This window comes from Orycteropus afer, unplaced genomic scaffold (assembly GCF_000298275.1).
Source record: "Orycteropus afer afer isolate SDZICR_OR568_19922 unplaced genomic scaffold, OryAfe1.0 scaffold00350, whole genome shotgun sequence".
In the NCBI taxonomy this organism is placed as follows: Eukaryota; Metazoa; Chordata; class Mammalia; order Tubulidentata; family Orycteropodidae; genus Orycteropus; species Orycteropus afer.
In genome coordinates, this window is record NW_006921937.1 from 1,419,550 (window position 1) to 1,443,153 (window position 23,604).

A 23,604-nucleotide genomic window follows, 5' to 3' on the forward strand; every position below is an offset into this window, starting at 1 on the left:
TGTCATGCTTGGTAGGGTGGAGGGTCGACGAAAGAGGGGGAGGCCTTCAACGAGATGGATTGATATAGTGGCAGCGATGATGGGCTCAAGTATAGCAGGGATTGTGGGGCTGGCGCGGGATTGGGCAGTGTTTCATTCTGCTGTGCATGGGGTCGCTATGAGTCAGAAACAACTCGACAGCGCTTAACAACAACAATAACAAGAAGTTAACCCTTATTTTTTCTTTGGTGATTTTTATTATTTTAGGTTTTATATTTAGATCTTTAATTGACCTTGAATTAGTTTTTTGTATATAGTGTGAGATATGGATCCTGTTTCATTTTTCTGAAAACGGATAACCAGTTTTGCCAGTACCATTTGTTAAAGGGACATCTCTTTCTCCATTTAATGGGCTTCAGCCCTTTGTCAAACATCAGCTGTCCATAGGTGGGTGTATTTACTTCGGGTTCTCAATTCTGTTTCATTGTTCTATGTGTCTGTCATTATAGTAACACCAGGCTGTTTGACTACTATGACTGTACAGAAGGTTTTGAGATCAGCAAGTATGAAGCTTCCTATTTTGTTCTTCTTTAGCAGTGCTTTTTTTTCATGTGGGGTCTTTTCTTTTTCATATAAAATTTGTAATTCGTTTTCTATCTCTTTAAAGAATGCTATTGAAATCTGGATTGGAGTTGCATTATATCTGTAGATTACTTTGGGTAGTATTGTCTATTTTGCAATGACAAGTCTTCCTATCCATAACCATGGTATTCTTCCATTTATATAGATCTCTCTGTTTCTTGTAGTAGTATTTTGTAGTTTCCTTTTTATAGATCTTTTGTGTCTCTAGTTAGATTATTCCTAAGTACTTCATCTTTTGGGTGGGTCTTATAAATGATACTGTTTTCCTGATTTCCCTTTCAGAATTCTCTTTGTCAGTGTAAATGTACCTGATTGATTGTATATGTTGGTCTTTACTCTATCACTTTGCTGAATCCTTTGATTAGTTCCAGTAGTTTTCTGTTGAGTCTCTATCTATGTATAGGATCATGTTGTCTGCAAATAGAGAATGTTTTTCTTCTTGTTTATCTGTTTGGGTGCCTTTCATTTACCTTTTTGCTTTATTGCTCTGATTAGGATTTCCAATACAGTATTGAATAGGAGTGGTGATAAAGAGCATCCTTATCTGGTTCCCATTCAAAAGGAGAATGTTTCCAGTCTCTTTCCACTGAAAATAATGTTGGCTGGTGGTTTTGTGTATATGTTCTTAATTATGTTGAAGAATTGCCCTTTGTTCTATTTACCTAGTGCCACTCTGACAAGAAATATATCACAAATGGGATGACCTTAACAAATAGGAGTTTATTCTCTAACCATTTGGAGGCTTTAAGTCCAAGTTCAAAGTGCCAGGCTCTAGGGGCTGGGTGAAAGGCCCTCAGCCTTGAACTTCAGCTCTGCCTCCAGCTCCTGGCCCACTGAAGCTGGAGGTTTTTCTTCACTCAGACAGCTGCTGGCTGCTGAGGCTGCCAAGGCCAAGGTTGACAAGTAAAAAGACAAAGTCCCGACACTACCAAATCACACGGCAGGCCAATTTAAGTCCATTGAAAGTCCGAAGGTTGGCAGAGCATGGCAGGCTGCTGAACAATGACACGGCTACATGCAGGGTCCAAGTGTGCCATAAGCTAGAGATTATTCCCAAAGCTGCTGCTTATGTATGAGAAGCAGACCACATACTCAAAGCCAGCTACTCAGCTGCTCACAGTAGATTCCACCATGGACTTGATTACCAGTCTTATCATGGGGAATACTACATCCAGCTGCCCAGCCACTCAACCAGGCCTATCCAAGTTGACACAAAAGCATAACCACCACAACTTTCTATTTGTATTTTTATTTGCAATGAGTGAATATTGTCAAATGCCTTTTCTATATTAATTGATATGGTCAAGTGGTTATGTTGTTTCATTTATGTGGTGGATTATGCTGATTGTTTTCTAAAGTTGAACTACCCTTGCATACCCAGTATAAATCCTACTTGGTCATGATGTATAATTTTTTCAATATGTTGTTTGATTCTACTGGCTAGTGTTTTGTTGAGAATTTTTGCAGTAATGTACCTGAGGGATATTAGTCTGTAATTTTCTTTTCTCTTCATGTCTTTTTCTGGTTTTAGTAACAGAATTATGCTTGTTTCATAGAGTGAAATTGGGAGCATTCAATCCTTTCCTATGTTCTAGAATAGTTTGAGTAGTACTAGTATCAACTCTTCTCTGAATGTTTGGTAGAAGTCACCAGTGAAACCATCTGGGCCCTAACTTTTTTGAATTCTAATTTTATAGCATTATGATCTGAGAAAATGCTTTGTAGTATTTCATTGCTTTAAAATGTATTGAGGCTTGCTTTGTGGCCTAGCATATGGTCTATTCTGGAGAATGTTCCATGTGCATTGGAAAATAATGAATATTGTGCTATTGTTGGATAAAGTGTTTTGTATATATCTGTGAAGTCAATTTGGTTAATTGTGTTATTTAGATCTTCTGCACTTTTGCTGAGTTTCTGTCTAGTTGTTCTGTCCATCAAATCAGTGTATTGAAGTCTACTATTACTGTGGAGTTGTCTATTTCTCTTTTCAATTCTGTTAAAGTGTGATTTATGTATTTTGGGTGCATAGATAGTTATTATGGTTATATCTTTTTGTTGGATTGACTCTTTAACCATTATGTAACATCCCCTTTGTCTCTTTTGCTGGTTTTTGCCTTACAGTCTATTTTATCAGAACTTAATATTTCCACTCCTGCTCTTTTTTGGTTGCCATTTGCTTGAGATATGTTTTTTCATCCTTTGACATTTAGCTTATTTTTGTTTTTGTTTCTAAGGTGTGTCTCTTGTAGACAACATATTGATGGGCCTTGTTTGCTTATCCTTTGTTTTATTGAATTTTTGTTGTAGAGGTCTGGATAGTGTCTCTGTCTAGTCTGTCATCTTAGGTCCTCTCCAAGTCTGAATTTTTTTATGAATTTGAGTTTTGTTCTACATTTTTCTCCCATTCTAACCAGCACCTTCTATTGTGTCCCTGGTCAGAGTTGTCAGTAGTGGTAGCATTCAGTTCTTGTCTCAAGCTAAAGAAGGCTATGGTTTGTATAGACCATTAATCCTGTGCACTGTTACCTTCACTCTCATTTGCTCCTGATGGGAAGTAACCAGTAGTTGTATCTTAGATGGCCACTTGCACGTTTTTAAGACCCTGGATATTACTCACCAAACTAAAATGTAGAATATTATTTTTATAAACTGTTATGCCAATTGACCTAGATGTCACCTGAAACTATGGTCATTAGCCTTCAAGCCCAGGAACTGAGTCCCATGAGATGTTTGGATATGGCTAAGAAATTTCTATGCCTGAAAACCCAATTGATCTTGAATAATTAATTTGTTCTTACACTCACTCAATAGAATCTATTACATTTGAAGACTTGGTAATTATTGAGGGGAAATAAGAAAAACAAATAAACAATTCTACTACCATCCACACTTCCTTAAATCTAATTTGCCATAGCTGGATTTGGGCAGGCCAACTGAAAATAAAGTTTAAAAAATAATTTTAGAGAATAAGACATTCTAGAAAGGCACTTCTCAAATGTATGATTTGCAAAAGATGAGCCCTAGTTATGGATAATTAGTATCCCAGTTTTAAAATCTGGCTTTTAGAAGTACGGTCTTCTGCCAAAACTAGAAGATTGGACAGCCACCAGCTGGCTTGATGTTTCATAGCAGTCAAGACACAGGTTGTGTGATGTCAACTCTCTGTGAAATCAGTTCTCCTCATAGAATTCTGAATTCTGTTTCATGTTCATGCATATTGTTGTCCTAGTGACCCCTCCTTGGGTTTCTGAGGTGTGATCTCTAAGAAGTAGATTGCCCAGTCTTCCTTCTAAGGAATGGCTGGTGGGTTTGAACTGCTAGCCTTCTGGTTAGCAATCAAATGCCTTAGGTACTACACCATCAGAGCTCCCCCATGGAAATATACAATATCAAAATATTACTTTTAATCATTTAATTGTAGATCTTTTATCTTACTAGTTTTTTATTTTCTCAAAAAAAAAAAAAATTCACATTTTGTCTAATCAAAAACCAGCTTGAAATTTCAATAAAAAGTACATGGAAAAACAAACAAAGAAAACAAAACATGAAAATAGGGAGGATGGTAATATCCTTAAATTTAAAAGTCTAATCATAGAAGACTGCCCAGATTTTAGTTTTAGTAACACAGCAGAACACTATGTAGTCATTTAAAATGATCCCTATATATGTTTATTGACATGGCAATATTTTTCACACTGTATAGGTAGGAAAAAAAAAAAAAATAGAGAACATTCTTATTTTCATCAGGTTTGTATGACTATAAGGTACTGTAACTCAGTCAAGCCAGTTAAATTAAATGGGGGTTATTTTAGCTACAAAGGAATTCTCATGGGAATCTGGAGATAAGAACCACAGTACGGCCGGGCATTAGGAGGACAGGTACAGAAACTGGGGGGCCATCAGATCCTGGGGCAATTCTCTTCATTGAATATACACATTCCTTACTGATTGACTCTCTCATTATCTAGCATTTCACATTTATGACAATAGCAAAAAACAAAACAAACAAAGAAAACTACTATTTGACCACTTTGCAAATTAATGATGCATATATGGCAGTAATGAACCCCAAAGTCACTGACAGGGTCCCTAACTGGTAGAAAGGAACTTGTAGAAAGGAAACTTGAAATGCATAGTATTTCACCACCTGGGAGGGGAGGGTGGCATGGATTTCACAAGCTGTTGGAGTGCCAGGCACAGTAGAGACAAAGCTGGAGTGAGGCTGGTGGGAACAGCATACTTCCTAGTGGGTCCTGGATGCACACAGGGGATTGAGGCCAGGGCAGCAGCAATGATATCTTGAAGGGGGACTGTCTTCCAGCCAAGGAGGAAGTGGGACATGGGGTCTGCCCCCAACTCCCTGTGCAGATAGGCACCAGGGACAGGTTGGGCTATGGTTAGAAGTAGCCCTGAGATGGGGCATCAGGTGCCTGGTTCTGTGACCCCACACATCAGCTGACCAGCACCTGTGCAGCCCTTTATGCATCCTTGATGCCATCTCCTGGGCAGGCACAAGTGATGCTGAGGCAGTCTACTTTGCAGGGTGGAGCCAACAGGTGAATGGTCAGCAACAACTCTAGTTTAAAGTCAAGGGTAGAGGTAGGCCTGGCTATCACAGCCTCAGAGGAAGCTCTGGATTGTCGATTCTCATAGGGACATGGGGGTAGAGGGGACCAGGGCCACACAGTGAGACCTGGATGATGTTTGGCCAAGGACCTGACACTGAAAATCAGCAGACAGTGTGTACTTGCCTGTGGGACCCAGGCCTTCCTGCCCATAGATAAGGAATGCCCTGTCCTCCACAAAGCAACTAAATACATTGTGAGGTGATTGAGGAGATACGACAGGGCCACTCATCCTGAAAATATGGTGGGGGAGGGAAACCCACAATTGGGGAGAAGGTAGGTGCTTATAACCCACCCCTGCGAGTGGTTGAGGTCTCCGGGGACAATGTAGGGGAGGCAGCAGTGGCAGGTGACCCAAGTAGGGGCCTAATGGGATGTTCATAGTACAGGTTAAAGGATGAGGTGATGTAGTCATCCTCCATTTTTGCATAATGTCCTGGTATCTGGAATCTAACCATTTCATAAGTGCCTTTCTTCCCAAATGCCTCTAAGTGGACTCAAACTAACAATATTTCAATTAGCAGCTTAGCACTTAACCATTTGTGTCACCCTGGGACTTCAATTATATATATATATATATATATATATATATATATGTTGTTGTTGTTGTTGTTGTGGGCCGTCAAGTCAGACCCGACTCATAGCGACTACTCCTTGGGTTTCTGAGGTGGTATCACTATTGAAGTAGATTGCCCAACCTTCTTTCCGAGGAGTGGCTGGTGGGTTTGAACCACCAGCCTTCTGGTTAGCAGTCAAATGCCTTAGGCACTATGCCACCAGAGCTCCTATTTTATTGTCTAGACACAAATTTGCTTATTCATTCATCAGTTATTGGGCATTTAAGTTGTTTTCACTTTATACTAATTATGAATACTTATAAATATTTATACATGGCTTTTTTTTTTTTTTTTGCACATCTATGTTTTCAATTCTCTTGGCTGTATAATTAGAAGTGGAATTGCTAGGTCATAAAATAACTCAGAAAATCAAAAGGGAAGAACAAGCAAAGATAGCTTAAAATTTAATAAAGAATTGAAAAAGAAAACTATAGCTCAAATCAAGGAAAGTAATAATGTTTTTACATAGGGATGCTTTTAGTGTGCTCCAAATTTGTACTTTTTTATTAAATTGTATAATTTGCATACCAATATTCACTCTGTGTACAATTCGGTTGTTTTTAATATAGTCACAAAGTTGAGCAACCATCACCACTATTTAATCACAGAACATTTTAATCACTAATGAGAAACCACATATCCATCAGCAGTCACTCTTTATTCCTCCCCTTCCTTAGATGCTTATATGTAACTGCCAATCTACTTTGTATCTCTCTAGATTTTCCTATATAAGACATTTCATGCAAATGGAATCATATAATAAATACATGGCTTTCTATGAGTGACTTCTCTCACTTAGCATGTTGTTTCAAAGATTTATCCATGATGTAGCATGTATTAGTACTTTCTTTTAATGGCTGAATAACATTCTACTGTCTAACCAAATCCAAACCAAACTCAGTACTGTGGTCAGATCTGACTCATAGCGACCCTCTTTGGGTTTCTGAGGTGGTATCTCTATGGGAGTAGATTGCCCAGCCTTCCTTCCAAGGAGTGACTGGTGGGTTTGGACCACCAGCTTTCTGGTTAGCAGTCAAATGCCTTAGGCACTATGGCACCAGAGCTCCTATTCTATTGTCTAGACATACTAATTTGTTTATTTATTCATCAGTTACTGGGCATTTAAGTTATTTTCACTTTACAGTAATTATGAATACTTCTAACATAAACATTTATATATATATATTTTTTGCACATCTATGTTTTCAGTTCTCTTGGCTGTATAATTAGAAGTGGAATTGCTGGTTCGTAAAGTAACTCAGAAAACCAAAAGGGAAGAACAAGCTTGGCATTTCTTAAGCTGAAAGAACTGAAGAAAAAATGCAAGCCTCCAGTTGCAATACTGAAAGATTTTTATGGGCAAAATATTGAATGATGCAGGAAACATCAAAAGAAAATGGAAGGAATACACAGAGTCACTGTACCAAAGAGTTGGTCAATGTTCATCCATTTCAGGAGGTAGCATATGATCAAGAACCAATGGTATTGAAGGAAGAAGTTGGAGTAGCACTGAAGGAATTGGTGAAAAACAAGTCTACAGGAATTGACAGAATGCCCACTGAAATGTTTCAACAAACGGATGCCTCACTGGAGGCATTCACTTGGCTATGCCAATGTTTAGAAGACAGATACTGGCCAACTGACTATAAAAGAACCATACTTGTACCCATTCCAAAGAAAGTTGATTCCACAGAATGCGGAAATTATTGAACAATATCGTTAACATCACATGCAAGTAAAATCTTGCTGAAGATAATTCAAAAGTGGTTGTGGCAATATATTGACAGGGAACTTCCAGAAATGCTGGATTCAGAAGAGGGTGTGGAAAGAGGGCTATCACTGCTGATGTCAGATGGATCTTGTCTGTAAGCAAAGAATACCAGAAAGATGTCTATCTGTGTTTTATCAACTATGCGAAGACATTCAACTATGTGGATCATAACAAATTATGGATAGCATTGAGAAGAATGGGAATTCCAGAACACTTCACTGTAGTCATGAGGAACCTGTATACAGAACAAGGGAATACTGCATGGCTTAAAATCAGGAAGGGAGTGTGTCAGGGTTGTATCCTTTCACCATACTTGTTCAATCTGCATGTTGAGCAAATTATATGAGAAGCTGGACTATATGAAGAAGAATGGAACATCAGGATTGGAGGAAAACTCCTTAACAACCTGTGATACGCTGACGACACAACTTTTCTTGCTCAAAGTGATGATGGCTTGACACACTTACTAATGAAGATTAAAGACTACAGTCTGCAGTATGCATTACACCTCAATATAAAGAAAACTAAAATCCTCACAACTGGACCAATAAGTAGCATCATAATAAGTGGGGAAAGTATTGAAGTTGTCAAAGATTTCATATTATTTGGTTCCACAATCACCACCAATGGAAGCAGCAGAGAAGACATCAGATGATGTATTGCATTGGGCAAATCAAATCCGCTGCAAAAGACCTCTTCAAAGTCTGAAGAGCAACGATGTCTCTTTGAAGACTAAGGTGTGCCTAACCCAAGTCATGGTGTTTTCAATTGCCTCATATGCATGGGAAAGCTGGACAATAAATAAGGAAGACTGAAGAAGAGTTGATGCTTTTGAGTTCTGGTGTTGGTGAAGAATATTAAAAGTACCATGGACTGTCAAAAGAAGGAGAAAATCTGTACTGGAAGAAGTACAGCCAGAATATTCCTTGGAGGTAAGAATGGCCAGACTTTATCTCACCTACTTTGGTCCTGTTGTCAAAAGGAACCACGCCCTGGAGAAGGATATAATGCTTGGTAAAGAGGAGTGTCAGTGAAAAAGGGGAAGGCCCTCAACAAGATGGATTGACACAGTGGCTGCAACTATGGACTCAGGTATAGCAAGGATTATGAGGCTGGCACAGGACTGGGCAGTGTTTCATTCTTTTGTACATAGGGTCACTATGAGTCAGAGCTGACTTGATGGCACCAAACAGCAACATGGTATCTGTATGTTTAACCTTTTGAGGAACTGTGAAACTGCTTTCCACAGCAGCTGTACAATTTTACATTCACTCTAGCAGTATATGAGGGTTCTGATTTCTTCAAATTCTTTTCAACACTGTCTTTTTAATTAAAGCACTCCTAGTCTCATTGTGGTTTTGATTTGCATTTTTTTAAAAAAATGACTAAAGATGTTGGGCATCTTTTCATGTGCTTTTTGGCTGTTTGTATATCTCCCTTGAAGAAATGTCTATTCAAATCCTTTGAACATTTTAAAAATTGGGATATTTGTCTTTTTGTTGCCAAGTTGCAATTATATTTTATATATTCTAGATAACCTACTTTCGTAGTGATACCATCTTGGAAACCCAAGGAGGGGTCGCTATGAGTTGGGTCCTACTCAAAGGCACATAACAACAACAACAACAGATAATAGACCCTTTTGCAATATATGACTTGCAAATATTTTCTCACAGTCTGTGAATTACATTTTCCCTTTTTTATAGTGTCTTTTGATACAGAAAAGTTTTCCACTTTAAAGAAATCCAATTTATTTAATTTTTATTTGGTAGTTTGTATTTTTGGTGTTGTAACTACAAAATCATTGTCTAATCCAAGGTAACAATTTTTTGCTTATGTTTTCTTCTATGAATTTTATGTTTTTAGTTCCATGTTATTGTCCTAACATAATTTTTTGAGAAGACTATTCTTTCCCTGAATGAATATACTTGTTTATAAATGGCATTTATATTTGTCTTAATTTGAGAATGTACCCTTAATTGTTTTGTTAAGTATCAAACGTTTAGAAAGTAATAGCTTTGTGTTGATCACTGTCTTGGTGCTGGTTTCTTTTTAAATTTATTCAGCAACTTTATGTGTCTCTGCTCTGGACCTTTGCTACTATAATAGGAACTGGAGGTTAACACAGAATGTCAATCTGCACGAGACTTACATTTCACTAAGGAAGCTAAGAAAATAAATATGTAGTGTAATATAAGAAGTCAATTTTTTTTGTGAATAAAAGGACAGGTGACATAAATTAAGCAAACAAATAAACAAAAAAGACCATCATTAGCTACAGAGGAAAAAAAAAAAGCTCTGCAGGAAAGGAATCAGAGTTATGACATCAGCTACAAATAGCACTTATATAATCATAATAAAGTAAACCCTGATATTAATCTAATAAAAAGTTATGATACTACCATATTGGGAAAATGGGGTAAAGGAAATGAAACATATGCATGGTAGGGAAAGGGGAGGAAAATGAGTAAAATCCTCATCTGCCATAGTGACAAGACATTGCATAATGTCTAAAAGAAATGTCAAATGGTAAAGATTCACCCATATTATTCTGAGTCATAGAGTTAAGTACCCAAATATTCAGCTAAGAGTTGAAAGTTATCATCTTTTAGAGAGGGAAATGCTGGACTTGGGACAAGGAACTACTGCTTTTCACCACAAACATTGTAGAACTACTTGGCTCTAAAAAATGCTCTTAGAAGTCTTAACTTTTATTAGTTAAAAATAGAGAAAGAAATAATAGTGGAAAAGTATAGAGTGCAGGAAAATAAAATAAATAATAAATATAGGATTTTTTTAAAAAGAGAGGATATGGAATTGTTTTTAAAGTCTATAGAAGGAAACTCCAGTTAATACACACACACACACACACACATATATAGAGAGAGAGACGTTAATAAGGATCATTGTATCTGGGACTTGCAAATGTTATTTGAAAAATTAATTTAAAACAGACTTAAACAAGAATCTCTGTATGTGGGGGGGTGGGGAACAGACACAGAGAAGGACAGAGAGACAGAGTGAGCTTATGGCAATAGCTCTTTGCAAAATACAGTCTGAGAACATTATAAAACCTTTCATAAATCCAAAAAGGCAAATGAATATGGCACATATCCAAGCATAAAAACACTTAAAGGGTGTTAAATAAATATATAAACATGTTATTTCAAATGGAGATCTGATTGCCGAAAATAAATACAGGAACATGGTGGGTAGAGAAGTGAATAAGGAGCAAAAACAAATGTGTAATTAAAAAAAAAAAGAAGTGTGGCTCTGGTCAATATCATCTGGTTGTTCTTCTGTCAACAGATTAAAAAGTTATGATACAGCTGTTGAAAGAGAAAAGTTGTAAACAACCAAAACACAGAGCTATGTCTAACATAAAGTATGGATCTACAGAGTGAGCACATCCTTCCTGGAAAATTACTAAGGAAGAGAGAGGGTGAATAATGCATAATTGATGGATATAGGTACCAACAGATCATTGTATCTGGGACTTCCAAATCTTATTTGCAAAATTAATTTAAAACAGGCTTGAATAAGAATCTAGTTATATTAAAAATGCTTGGGTGACTATAAACAATGGACAAATGATTAATGATAGCGTAATTAACTCTAGGGCAATGTGTAGTGGGGTGTTGCAAGGGTCCATGTTGAGTCTGGTCTAGTTTAATGCCTTTAATGATCTGGAAAAGGGAGTGAATAGAATTTACAGATGCTACTCAATTTTCCACTGAGTTCATGGCCCTAAATAGAAAATTTTCCTGGCATGGTATGGATGGCACTCAATCTGGCATAGAAAAGGATGGATTACAATCTTTAGTCCTTCACCCTTGAATGCTTGTCGTGTATATTAGAATTAATATTCTTTTCACCTGGCCCATTTTGCAAGTCCCAGCTTTCTCTGAAACATTTTTCGTTCAATCCCCTTTACTATACTTTCTGTTGAAAGAACATATGAAATGGCTCTCCCTTGTCCTATATGTCAGTACTATCACTCTCTCAGGACTTAAATTTATGCTGTGGTCTTTTATATAAATTTATCATCCAGGTCTACTATAAATTTAGTTCAAATTTGACCACCTTGTTCTAACAGTTGGACAGTCAACCAGTATATATATATATATACACACACACACACACACACACACAAGTATGTTTCATATGATTCATTCAAATCTCTCCCTTAATGCATGGACTAAACTACACCATGTTAGCTCTTAAGAAAACATTCTTCACTTTACTCTCCAATTAGGAAGCTTCATTTTTCTCTGTGAGATGGTGCTCACTCAGTATTTCTGCATTAGCTTCCTAAGAAAGGCTACTATCTTGATTCTGGTTTCTTTTGGCAGTATCACTACAGAAGTAGGATTGCCCAACCTTCCTTTCGAGGAGTGGCTGGTGGGTTTGAACCGCCAGCCTTCTGGTTAGCAGTCAAGTGCTTTAGCCACTATGCTACCAGAGCTCCCTATGGCTTAGCAAGGAAGCCTATTTCACCAAATTTTCTAGGCATTTAAAGGTAATGAAAGTGTCTAATTTATCCATGCCGTGGGGATTCAGATGAGATAGAAATCTGCTATTAATGCAAGGGCTCCATTTCAGTCAGCAATTTCCACAAAAGTCAACTGTTTTCACATTGGATGGACACAAAAGAAAATGTATTTGACTCTCATATTTGTCTTTTCTTTGTCCTCTTTATTTAGGGACTAAAGAGGGAAGAGTAGAGATTAGAAGAACAAATGATAGGAAAAACAAATTGACAATTGATTAAAATATACTCCCATAGACAGTTAATCCTAATTGTAAAAAAAATCCTAATTGTAAAAAAAAAAAAAACCTGATATGGTGAAATTAAGAACAAAAAATTAGAAGTTAGAGCAAATTGATGAACTAAACATATGCATTTACTTCCCTTCCTATCTCAGATCTCTTTTTTAAAAAAAGACCAAAAACATATTTCACAAAGAATAAATCTTTAACAGCACAGGAAAACAAACCAAATAACTGTGCTATCAACAGATCAAAAATTCTGAGAAATTCCTGGCAGGTAGAAAGACGATGAGACAAGAATGGAGAAAAAGATTACCTCAAACACATACACACTCACACACCCCTCAACAGCTTTGAGGGAGGTAAAGATAGATCCAGAAAAACTTGCAGCTCAGAGTGAACAAGTGCAAACCCAGGAGGGGGCCCTGGGGTGGCTGTCAAAAAAATTAATTAATGAGATGGATGCAGAACAGCAGGACCAAGGATACCCCCAATTCAATCCACTTCAGTAACAGGTTGTAGAAATACTTGATTATATGTTAAAATATAAAACTGCATGATAAAAAATGTGAAGTACCTATCTGAAGAAGTTTCCTGGAAGGAAATTAAGAGAAGCAGAATAGACTTTATGGTTAGTGGATGTTATGGATTGAATGGATTTGTGAAAGTCCTAATTATGAATGTGATCTTATTTGGAAATAGAGTTTTTTGTCATGTTAACGAAACCATATCAGAGTTGGCTGGATCTTAAACCTATTACTTCTGAATAGTGTCCTATAAAGGAAAGTACATACACAGAAAGAGACACATACACGAAGGGAAAACATGTTATTTGATGACAGAAGGAGCTGCATCTATGAACACTGGAATGCTAATGATTTCTAGTAGCTACTCAAAGCTGAAAGAAACAAAGAAGGAACTTCCCCTAGAGCTCATACTCTGAATTTGGATTCTGGCCTCCAGAACTATGAGAAAAGAAAGTTCTGTTCTTTAAACCACCCACTTGTGGTATTTTCTGTTACATCAACACTAAGGAACTTGGTGGATATCCTTACAAAAAGTCTGTTGGATAGAAAGAGCTCCTTTAACTGGAATAAAATTTCCTAAAGGCCTTAATTCCTAGTGTAAAATGTCCTTATTTTGGATAACTTGTAAAACTAATCACTATGTCTCTACCTCCACTCCACTTTGTCAGTTTTCAGTTAGCTGTCCTATGGGAGAAATAACAAGTCTGTAAGGGAGAGAGATTTAGACATATGGAAAGAAACCTATGTTACCTACAGGAGGCAGAATTCTATGATGGATCCCAAGATTTCTGCACTCCTGATGTACATGTCCTGTATAATTCCCTTCCCTGAGTGTAAGAAAGACCCTTAAATATGATAAGGTTTCATTTCTGAGATTAAGTTACTAGTATTTTGACTTTGAGTTAATTAAAAGATGACATTGGTGGTTTTGTGGTAGAATTCTCACCTTCCATGCCAGAGACCCAGATTCAATTTCCCGTCAATAAACATCATGTGCAGTCACCATCCATCTATCTGTCAGTGGAAGTTGTGTTTTGCTATGATGCTGAACAGGTTTCTGTAGAGCTTCCAAATGGATTAGGAAAAGGGGCCTGGCAATTTACTTCCAAGAATCAACCAATGAAAACCCTATGGCCCAGAATAGTCTATTCCTGATGTGAATGGTATCACCACGAGTCAGGGCCTAAACTAATCAGATTCAAAACAGCAGATATGCTCTCCTGCTGGCCTTGAAGAAGCCAACAATCATGTTGTCAATTGTCTATGACTAGGATTTGAGGGAGGACTTTGGAAGCAAAGAGTGGCCCCAACCAAAAGCCAGCAAGAATATAGGACTTCAGTCCTAAACTTCAATGAACCAAATTCTGTAAATAGTGAGATTTGGAGAAGACCCTGAGCCTCGGATGAGGTCATAGCCCTGGGTGACACCTTCAATTCAGTCTGGTAGGATCCTGAGTACTGTATCCAGTGAACCCATATCCAGACTCCTGACCCACTGAAACTGTGAGATAATACATTTGTGTTGTTCTCAGCTGCTAAATTTTTGGTAATTTGTAATGCAAAAAGAAAACTAGTACCTCATTTACTCAATTATTTGCTCTAGTTCTTTCCTTTATAAATGTGGATAACTAAAGGTACAAAATCCATAAACAAGAAAGTCTGAGATTAATAAAGAGAACAAATGACTCCTGAGAAAGTGAGATAATCCAGAGGGCAGAAAAGAACTATTTACAATTCAAATGTACAAAAACTTATTGGCATTCTCAGAAAGACTGGAAAGGATCTTTCATTCATAAAACCAAAAAAGATTGGCTTCAAAAAGAAACAGAAAATTTTGCTTAAAATTAAAATTGTAATTTTAAAGAAATCTGTTGTTGTTGTTGTGCTGTTGTTATGTGCCATAGAGTCGGACCTGACTCATAGCGGCCCCTCCTTGGGTTTCTGAGGCAGTATCACTACGGAAGTAGATTGTCGTAGATTGTCGCATCTTCCTTTTGAGGAGTAGCTAGTGGGTTTGAACTGCTAGCCTTCTGGTTAGCAGTCAGTGGCTTAGGCACTATGCTACCAGAGCTCCTAGAGAAATCAGTAGAAGGGCTTAATAATATGATGAGTCAGGTTGAAAATAAAGTTAGTGATCCAGAAGATCAAATTTAGAAACTCAGAGCTAAAGAAAAAGAACACAGATTTGAAGGGGGAAGTGAGAGAGTGGAAAAGAGAGAAGACAAAAATTAAGACACATGGAAAATTATTCCAGAAATTTCTACTTATATCAAGTAGGAATTTCAGAAGTTAGAAGATAGTAGAATAACTAATAAAAAATTAATAGAAGAAAATTTTCCTGAGATGAAGAAAGACATGGGTCTTTAGAATGAAAAACAAAAGAAACCAAACTCACTGCCATGGAGTCGGTTCTGACTCATGGCGACCCCTCCTTGGGTTTCTGAGGCAGTGTCTCTAGGGAAGTAGATTGCCCAACCTTCTTTCTGAGGAGTGGCTAGTGGGTTTATACCTCCAGCCTTCTGGTTACAGTCAAATGACTTAGGCACTAGGCCACCAGAGAAAGAGTAATTATCAAGCAAAAGTAAATAAAGACCCACAAATAATGACCATTTGCACATCAAAAGAATAAAATAAAAATATAAAAACTCTTCCAAAGAAAAGAAAATAGATTACCTCTAAGTGAATCACATAATCACATCGATGTCAAACATCTCATTAGCAGCCCTTGTTGCAAAGAGAAAATGGGGCAAAATCTTCAAAGTGCTGAAGGAAAATTATTTTAAACCTAGAATTATATACTCAGCTCCATTGGCATTAAAGAATAACGGCAAATTAAGAACATGAAATGACTGAAGAGAGGTTCATCTGCCACAAATACTCACTGAAAGAGAATCTAAAAAATGTCGGTGTTGTTTTTAGGTGCTATGGAGTTGTCTCTGACTCATAGTGTCCCTAAGTACAACAGAACGATTGCCTGGTCCTATGCAATCCTCACAATTTTTGCCATGTTTGAACCCATCCTCACAGCCACTGTGTCAGTGCGTCTTGTTGATGATCTTTCCCTTTTTCGCTGACCCTCTGCTTTATCAAGCATATTGATCTTCTCTAGGGATTGATCACTTCTGACAACATGACCAAAGTACTATAGACAAAGTCTGGCTATTCTCACTTCTCAGGAGAATTCTGGCTGTACTTCCTCCAAGACAGATTTATTCATCCTTCTAGCTGTCATGGTACATTCAATATTCTTTGCAAACACCACAACTCAAATTGATCAAATCTTCTGGATCTTCTTTATCTATTGTCCAGCTCTCACATGTATATGAGGCATTTCAAGATACCATGGCTTGTGTTAGGTACACCTTAGTCTTCAAAGTGATGTCTTTGCTCTTAAACACCTTAAAGAGACCTTTTGCAGTAGATTGCCCAATGCAATATGTCAACTGATTTCTTGCCTGCTGTTTCCGTGGGTGCTGAAAATATATTCTAGCAAAAATATATTTAAAAAATTAAACAAAGGTAAAAATGTATATTACAAGGACTAGTGAGGAGCAGAGAAATCAGTGCAGTCTAAAAGACTGTTTTTCCATAATGGAAAATAAAAAGTATGAAAAAAGAAGGAATAGAGGAAAAAGGAAGAGAAACATAGTTGTAGCTATTGCTAACATAGAAGAGAATGGGTAGAGCACTAAGAGAGGAGGTGAGTAAAAGTGTTGCTAACTTATTGACTTTGTTAGATGATATATTGATTCTGATAAATTTTGTATGTTGTGAACCAGGAGGAAAACAAGGAGGAAGAGAATAAGGAGAAGAAGAAATTTAAATGTGTCTGTTAAATATATATGTAAAAAACAACTTCTAGATGACTTGAAGCTGTATAACAGACTTTCAAATTTTCAGTGGAAATATTACAGGAGAAAATAAAAATTAAATCGAGCCAAGGAATGTGAAAAACAATTAAAAAGCATGGTAAATAGAAAAAAAATATAAAATAGAAGTAATAAGTCCAAAGATAATGCAAACAAAAAATGTTGCAAAATACTACAAGGGTAGAAGAATCAAATATAACTACAACCTTTTTGTTGTTATTGAAGCCATTAAGCCAGTTCTCATGCAGAACACCTGTATAACAGAATCCAGAGTTGCCCAGTCCTGTGCCATCCTCACAATGATTGTTATGTTTGAGCCCATTGTTTCAACCGCTTGTTAATCCATTTCATTGAGGGTCTGGCTTTTTTTCTTTATCCTCTGTTTTACCATGCATGATGTCCTTCTCCAGGGACTGGTCCCACCTGCTAACATGTCCAAAATACTAAGACAAAATCTCACCATCTTTGCTTCTAAGGAGCAGTCTGGCTGTACTTCTTCCAAGACACATTTGTTTGTTTTTCTGGTGGTCCATATCCAATATTCTTTACCAACACCATAATTCTAATGTATCATTTCTTAGTCAGTCTTTCTTATTCATTGTCCAGGTTTCATATGCATATGTTGCTGTTACGCACCATCCAGTTGGCTTCAACTCATAGCAACCCTATTATGATAGTTGGAGCTGTGTGTCAAGTTGGCTGGACCACAATTCAGTACGGCTTAAGCAATTGTGGTGTGGGTTGTTCCCCTGATGGGATCAGATTTGTCTCAAATAAAATTTGGGGACATATTTGCAATATTGTCCATAATTTGTTATGATCCATGCAGTAGAACGCCTTTGCATAGTAAATAAAACACAGATAAACATCTTTCTGATATTCTTTGCTTTAGGCCAAGATCCATCTGATATCAGCAATGATATCCCTCATTCCATGTTGTCTTCTGAATCAGACTTGAATTTCTGGCAGTTCCCTGACAATGTACTGCTGCAATTATTTTTCAATTATCTTCAGCAAGTTTTGTTAACATGTGATATTAATGATATTGTTTGATAATTTCCACATGCTGCTGGATCACTTTTCTTTGGAATGGACACAAATATGGAGCTCTTCCAGTCAGTTGACCAGATATCTGTCTTTCAAATTTCTTGACATAGGCTATTAAATGCTTCTAGTGTTGCATCTATTTGTTGCAGTATCTCAGTTAGTATCCCATCAATTCCTGGAGCCTTGTTTTTCACCAGTGCCTTCAGTTCAACTTGAACTTCTTACCATTAGTTCTTGATTATATGCCAACTGCTGAAATGGTTGAATGTCAACAAATTCTTTTTAGGACATTGGCTCTATATTTTTTTCCATATTCTTTTCTCTCTTTTTAAAATCTTTTATTGCCTTTAAAGTGATTTCCTTATTCTTTTGAAGCTTCCTGTGTCACTTATTTATTTATTTTTACAATGGAAAGGTTAAAACAAGATGACATAAGAAGTTTGACAATAATGTTTTTTAAAAAATGAAATATTACAGACAAATGACAATGAAACCAAAGAAGATATGGCAATAAATGTGAAAGATAAATAACATTAAAAATAAATGAGTGATATTTTATTTTTGTAAGTATTATTAATTACCAAGATGGGGATTGGTGCAGGAGATCCTGAATAGAGTGAGAGAACAATGAGGAATAAAACTCAGAATCATAAGAAAAGAAAAAAAAAGACCAGATTTGCTGGTCTGATAGAGCCTCGTGAGACCCCTGAAACTATGACTTCTAGCTACTCTTTAGGTCTGGAATTCAACTCATTCCTGTGGCTTCCAGCCAAACAACAGGCAGACATATGAGGTGAATATTTACATCAGGTAGATACACTCCTTTCAGCAATCAGTTGTGAGAGAACAGAAGGCCAGTGTTTGCACAGGAAGACAGCTGTGAGGGGTGGGAGTGCATGGGAGGGAAGGAAACAGGAAAGAGGTAACTTCAGAGAGGAAATGGGAAGAGAACTGTTACGTTGTGGAGAATTGACGTCAACATCATGAGACAACATGTGTATCAACTGCTGTATGGAAAATGAATTTGCTCTGTAAACTTCCATACAAGTCACAATAAAAATTTTTTAAAAAAAGTATTACCCACCAAGCTCTGGTGGTGTGTGCATAAGACATTTGACTGCTAACCAGAAGGCTGGCGGTTCAAACCCACCAGCCACTCCGCCGAAGAAGATTGGGCAATCTACTTCTGTAGAGATACTGCCTTGGAAACCCGAGTCTGTAAGTCGAACCGACTCAGTGGCAGTGAGTTTTTTTTTTTTGGAAAGAATCATAACAGTCAGGAAAATTTATCATCTGATAAAACAGATTAGAGATATGTTGGGCAATCATTGATATGTTTATTAAAAATATTTAAAAACCCCATAATTTTAAGGAGAGATGTTAATTTATTCTTCTCAGAAACAGTTGACAAAAAGGATGAAAATTAAATAAGGATATATAGTATTTAAACAACAAAATTAGCAGGCATGACACAAAACATTTTGAACTTCACAAACTAAAAACAAGTCTGAAAGAGATCAAAATTGGAGATCCTGGATAGAGTGGGAGAAAAATGTGCAGCAAAATTCAAAATCATAAAAAAGGGTAGAATTACTAGTCTGATAGAGACTGGTAAAACCCCCCAAGACTATAGCCCTAGTCACCCTTTGGGCCTACAACTAAACTCATTCCCTTCGCTTAACTATCAGCCAAGAATAGACAGACTATAAGGTGAAGAGTTATAGCAGGGATGTGAGCTCCTTGAAACAGTCAACCATGGGAGATCAGAGGGCAGCATTAGTACAGGTAGAAGGCGCAGAAGGCTGGAATGCGTAGGAAAGAAGGACACATGGAAAAAGTAATCACAGGGAGGAAGTGGGAAAAGAGCTGTTACATTGTCGGAATCACAGCCAATGTTACATAACAAAATATGTATGAACTGTTGAATTGAAAATGAATTTGTTCTGTACTGTTTCATCCAAATCACAGACATACATATACACACACAAACACACATAAAAAGGAGGGGGAAAAAATAGTGTGCCTTTTGTAAAAAATGTGTCAGTGTAACAGAATTAAGAATTCCAAAACTTTTCCCAATATATATGGATATTTAGTATAAGATAAAGGGAACATTTCAAATGCATGAAGAAAAGATGGTTTATTTAGTAATAGTTGGATCAACTAGTTACTCATTTGAAGAAAATTAGATGATTACTCTATACTCCAATATAAATTCCTATTGATTAAAAAATTGTGTGTATGAAATAAAAACCTCTAAAATTATTAGAAAAAAATATAGTAGAATAATCTTATAATCTTGGGGAGGAGATGTCTTTGTGCAGCAATATAAAAAATCTAGAAGCCATAAAGAAAGAAATTCAAGACTTAATTTTGTAACAAATAAAACCGAAAGACAAAATGACATTTTAGAGTTAGACAGAAATGTATAACCTAAGAGCAATCAATATCACAATGGTATAATTAATGAGTTCTTATAAATCATTGAGAAAAAGACAAATTTAAACTTTCATGTTCATAATAAAGAGAAAGTATTACATCTATAAAAAAATACAACCAATAGACATAATTTAAAATCTTTCACTTCTTTAGACATGAAAGCAATGTACATTATAACAAATAAAATTTCTTACATATACTATTGCTAATAAATGAGGGTATTATCAACTGCAAGCATAAATGGGAGGGAAGCAAGTATTATCTTGCATTCTTGGTAGACTTGTGTAATGACATATCCTTTTTTTAAAGGACAATTTTATAGTATCTATAAAACTGAAAATATCCATGACCTGTAAATTTTACTTCCAGATATCTGTCCTAGAAAAACATCAAAAGTATGCACAAAGAAGTAAGCACAATAATGTTAACTGAAGCATTACAGTCATGCACTGCATAACATCCATTTGGGCAACGTCCAACCGCATGTGCATCCATGGTCCTATGAGATTATGGTGCCAGAGGTACCATATATAAAACCTGTGATATGCATGTTTTTATAGTCAACATAAATGCTTATGCTATTGGCTATGTATGTACTGTACTATACTTTCCAACCAAAAGTTTATTGCATAACAATGTATTCTTTGACTGGTAGGCAGGAGTAGCCATCCAGTTTTGTGTACTTTGCATCTCTTGAGTGTTATCTTTCTGCTTAATTTTCTTTTGAAAATATTGCAGTGAAGTGCATCATGGCTCCCAAATGCAGCAAAACCAGTACTAGTGATAGCAGCAGCAAGGAGAAGTATTGATTTGGAAGTAAATCAAAAGTTTGTTAAACAATATGAAAGTAGAAAGTCAGTGAATGTTATTGCTCAAGATTTGGGCATATCACACTCGACAATCATGACAATCCTCAAATACAAAGAAAAAATTCTTAAAAAAAAAACCAAACACTAATGAAAATGAGACAGGGACCTATACCAGTTATGGAGAAATTGCTAATGACATGGACTGAAGACCAAACCCAAAAGTGAGTTCCTCTCAGCACATTGACAATCATTGCTAAAGCATGAAGCTTGCTTCAGATGCTTAAAGAAACAGTAAGACTAGACTATAATATGGTATTCACATAACATCCAAATCACATAGTGCTCTATTTTACAGAATGTGTCATGACCATTAAATGATTAATGACTATATTTGCAATAGTGAAAAGCTGAAAACAACTAAATATCCATCAATAGGTGAATAGTTAAACAGACTATATGGTACATCTATTTCTATAGAATATCGTAGGGAACAAGTTTTTAAAAATGAGGTGAATTATGGTGAGGGAGAGTTCATTAAGATACATCATTAACAGAAAAAGAAAATTAAAGTATAATGCATGCTGTATTATATAAGGAGCTCTGGTGATGTACTGCCTAGGGGATTTGACTACTAACCAGAAGGTTGACAGTTCAAACCTACCACCCACTCTCCAGAAGGAAGATTAGGCTCGCTACTTCCGTAAAGATTGACTGCTTTGGAAATCCAATGGAGGTTGGTATGAGGTGGAATCAACTGGATGGTGGTGGGTTTTGTGTTGTTATATAAAAGCAAAGAAAACTATACTATATATCTTTATATGTTGTTGTTGTTGTTATGTGCCATTAGTCAGACCCTACTCATAGCGACCCCTCCTTGGGTTTCTGAGGTAGTATCACTATGGAAGTAAATTGCCCAACTTTCCTTCCTAGGAGTGGCTGGTAGGTTTGAAATGCCAGCCTTCTGGTTAGCAGTCAAGTGCCTTTGGCACTACACTATCAGAACTCCTATGTATATACATGTATATGCCCGGACCCAAGGGATCCAAGTAAGGTGAGGGAGACGACAGGCCCCACCCCAGCCCAAGAGGCAGGAAGCAGTGGAAAGAGCTGGGGACAAGACAGAGCTGTGGGATCCAGGTAAGGGGAAGGAGGAGAGGTTTCAAACAGCTAAGGGAGGCAAACTTGTCAATCAGTTTGTCATACTGTGATGGCTTGTGTATTGCTCTGAGGCTTGAGGCTGTGCCACTGGTGTTTCAAATACCAGCAGGGCTGGACATGTTGCACGTGTTTCAACACAGCTTGCAGACTGAGACAGACTAGGAAGAAGGAAGAGGCCACTGACTTCTCAAAGAATTGGCCAGGGAAAACCTTATGAATAGTAGAGAAACACTGTGTGATACATCACTAGGCAACTTTATGAATAGCCCAGAAACATTGTCTGATACAGTGCAGGAAGACAAGCCCCTTAGGTCAGAAGGCACTCAAAATATGACTAGGAAAGAGCTGCCTCCTCAGAGTAGAACCAACCTTTATAATGGATAAAGTAAAGCTCTTGGGACCTCCATTTGCTGATGTGGCATAACTCAAATTGAGGAAAAACAGCTGCAGACATCCATTAATAGGAACATGGAATGTACAAAGTATGAATCTAGGAAATTGGAAGTTGTCAGAAATGAAATGTAAACATGAAGATTGATATCCTAGGCATTAGTGAGCTGCAATGGACTGGTTTTGGCCATTTTGAATCAGACAACCATATGATCTACTATGCTGGGAATGGCAATTTAAAGGGGAATGCTGTGTCATTCATCATCATAAAGGATGTTTCAAGATCTGTCCTGAAGTACAATGCTGTCAGTGATAGGATAATATCCATAAACCTACAAGGAAAACCTGTTAGTACTATTATTCAAATTTACGCACCAACCACCAAAGCCAAACATGAGGAAATTGAAAATCTTTATCAACTTCTGCAATATGAAGTTGACCAAACATGCAATCAAGATACGTTAATTATCACTGGTGACAGGAACATAAAAGTTGGAAACAAAGAAGAATCATCAGTAGTTGGAAAATTTGGCCTTGATGACAGAAATAATGCTGCTATGCCAAGAGATTTGGAAGACAGCTACCTGGTCAACTGACTGGAAGAGATCCATATTTGTACCCATTCCAAAGAAAGATGATCCCAAAGAATGAGGAAATTATCAAACAATATCATTAATATTGCATGCAAGTAAAATCTAATGAAAATAACTCAAAAACTGTTGCAGCAGTGTATTGATAAGGAACTTCCAGAAATGCAAGCTGGATTCAGAAGAGGATGTGGAATGAGGGATATCATTCCTGATATCAGATGGACCTTGACTGAAAGCAAAGAATACCATAAAGATATTTACTTGTGTTTTATTGACAATGCAAAAGCATTTGATTGTGTGGATCATAACAAATTTTGGGTAGCATTGAGAAGAATGGAAATTCCAGAATATTTAATTGTACTCATGAGAAA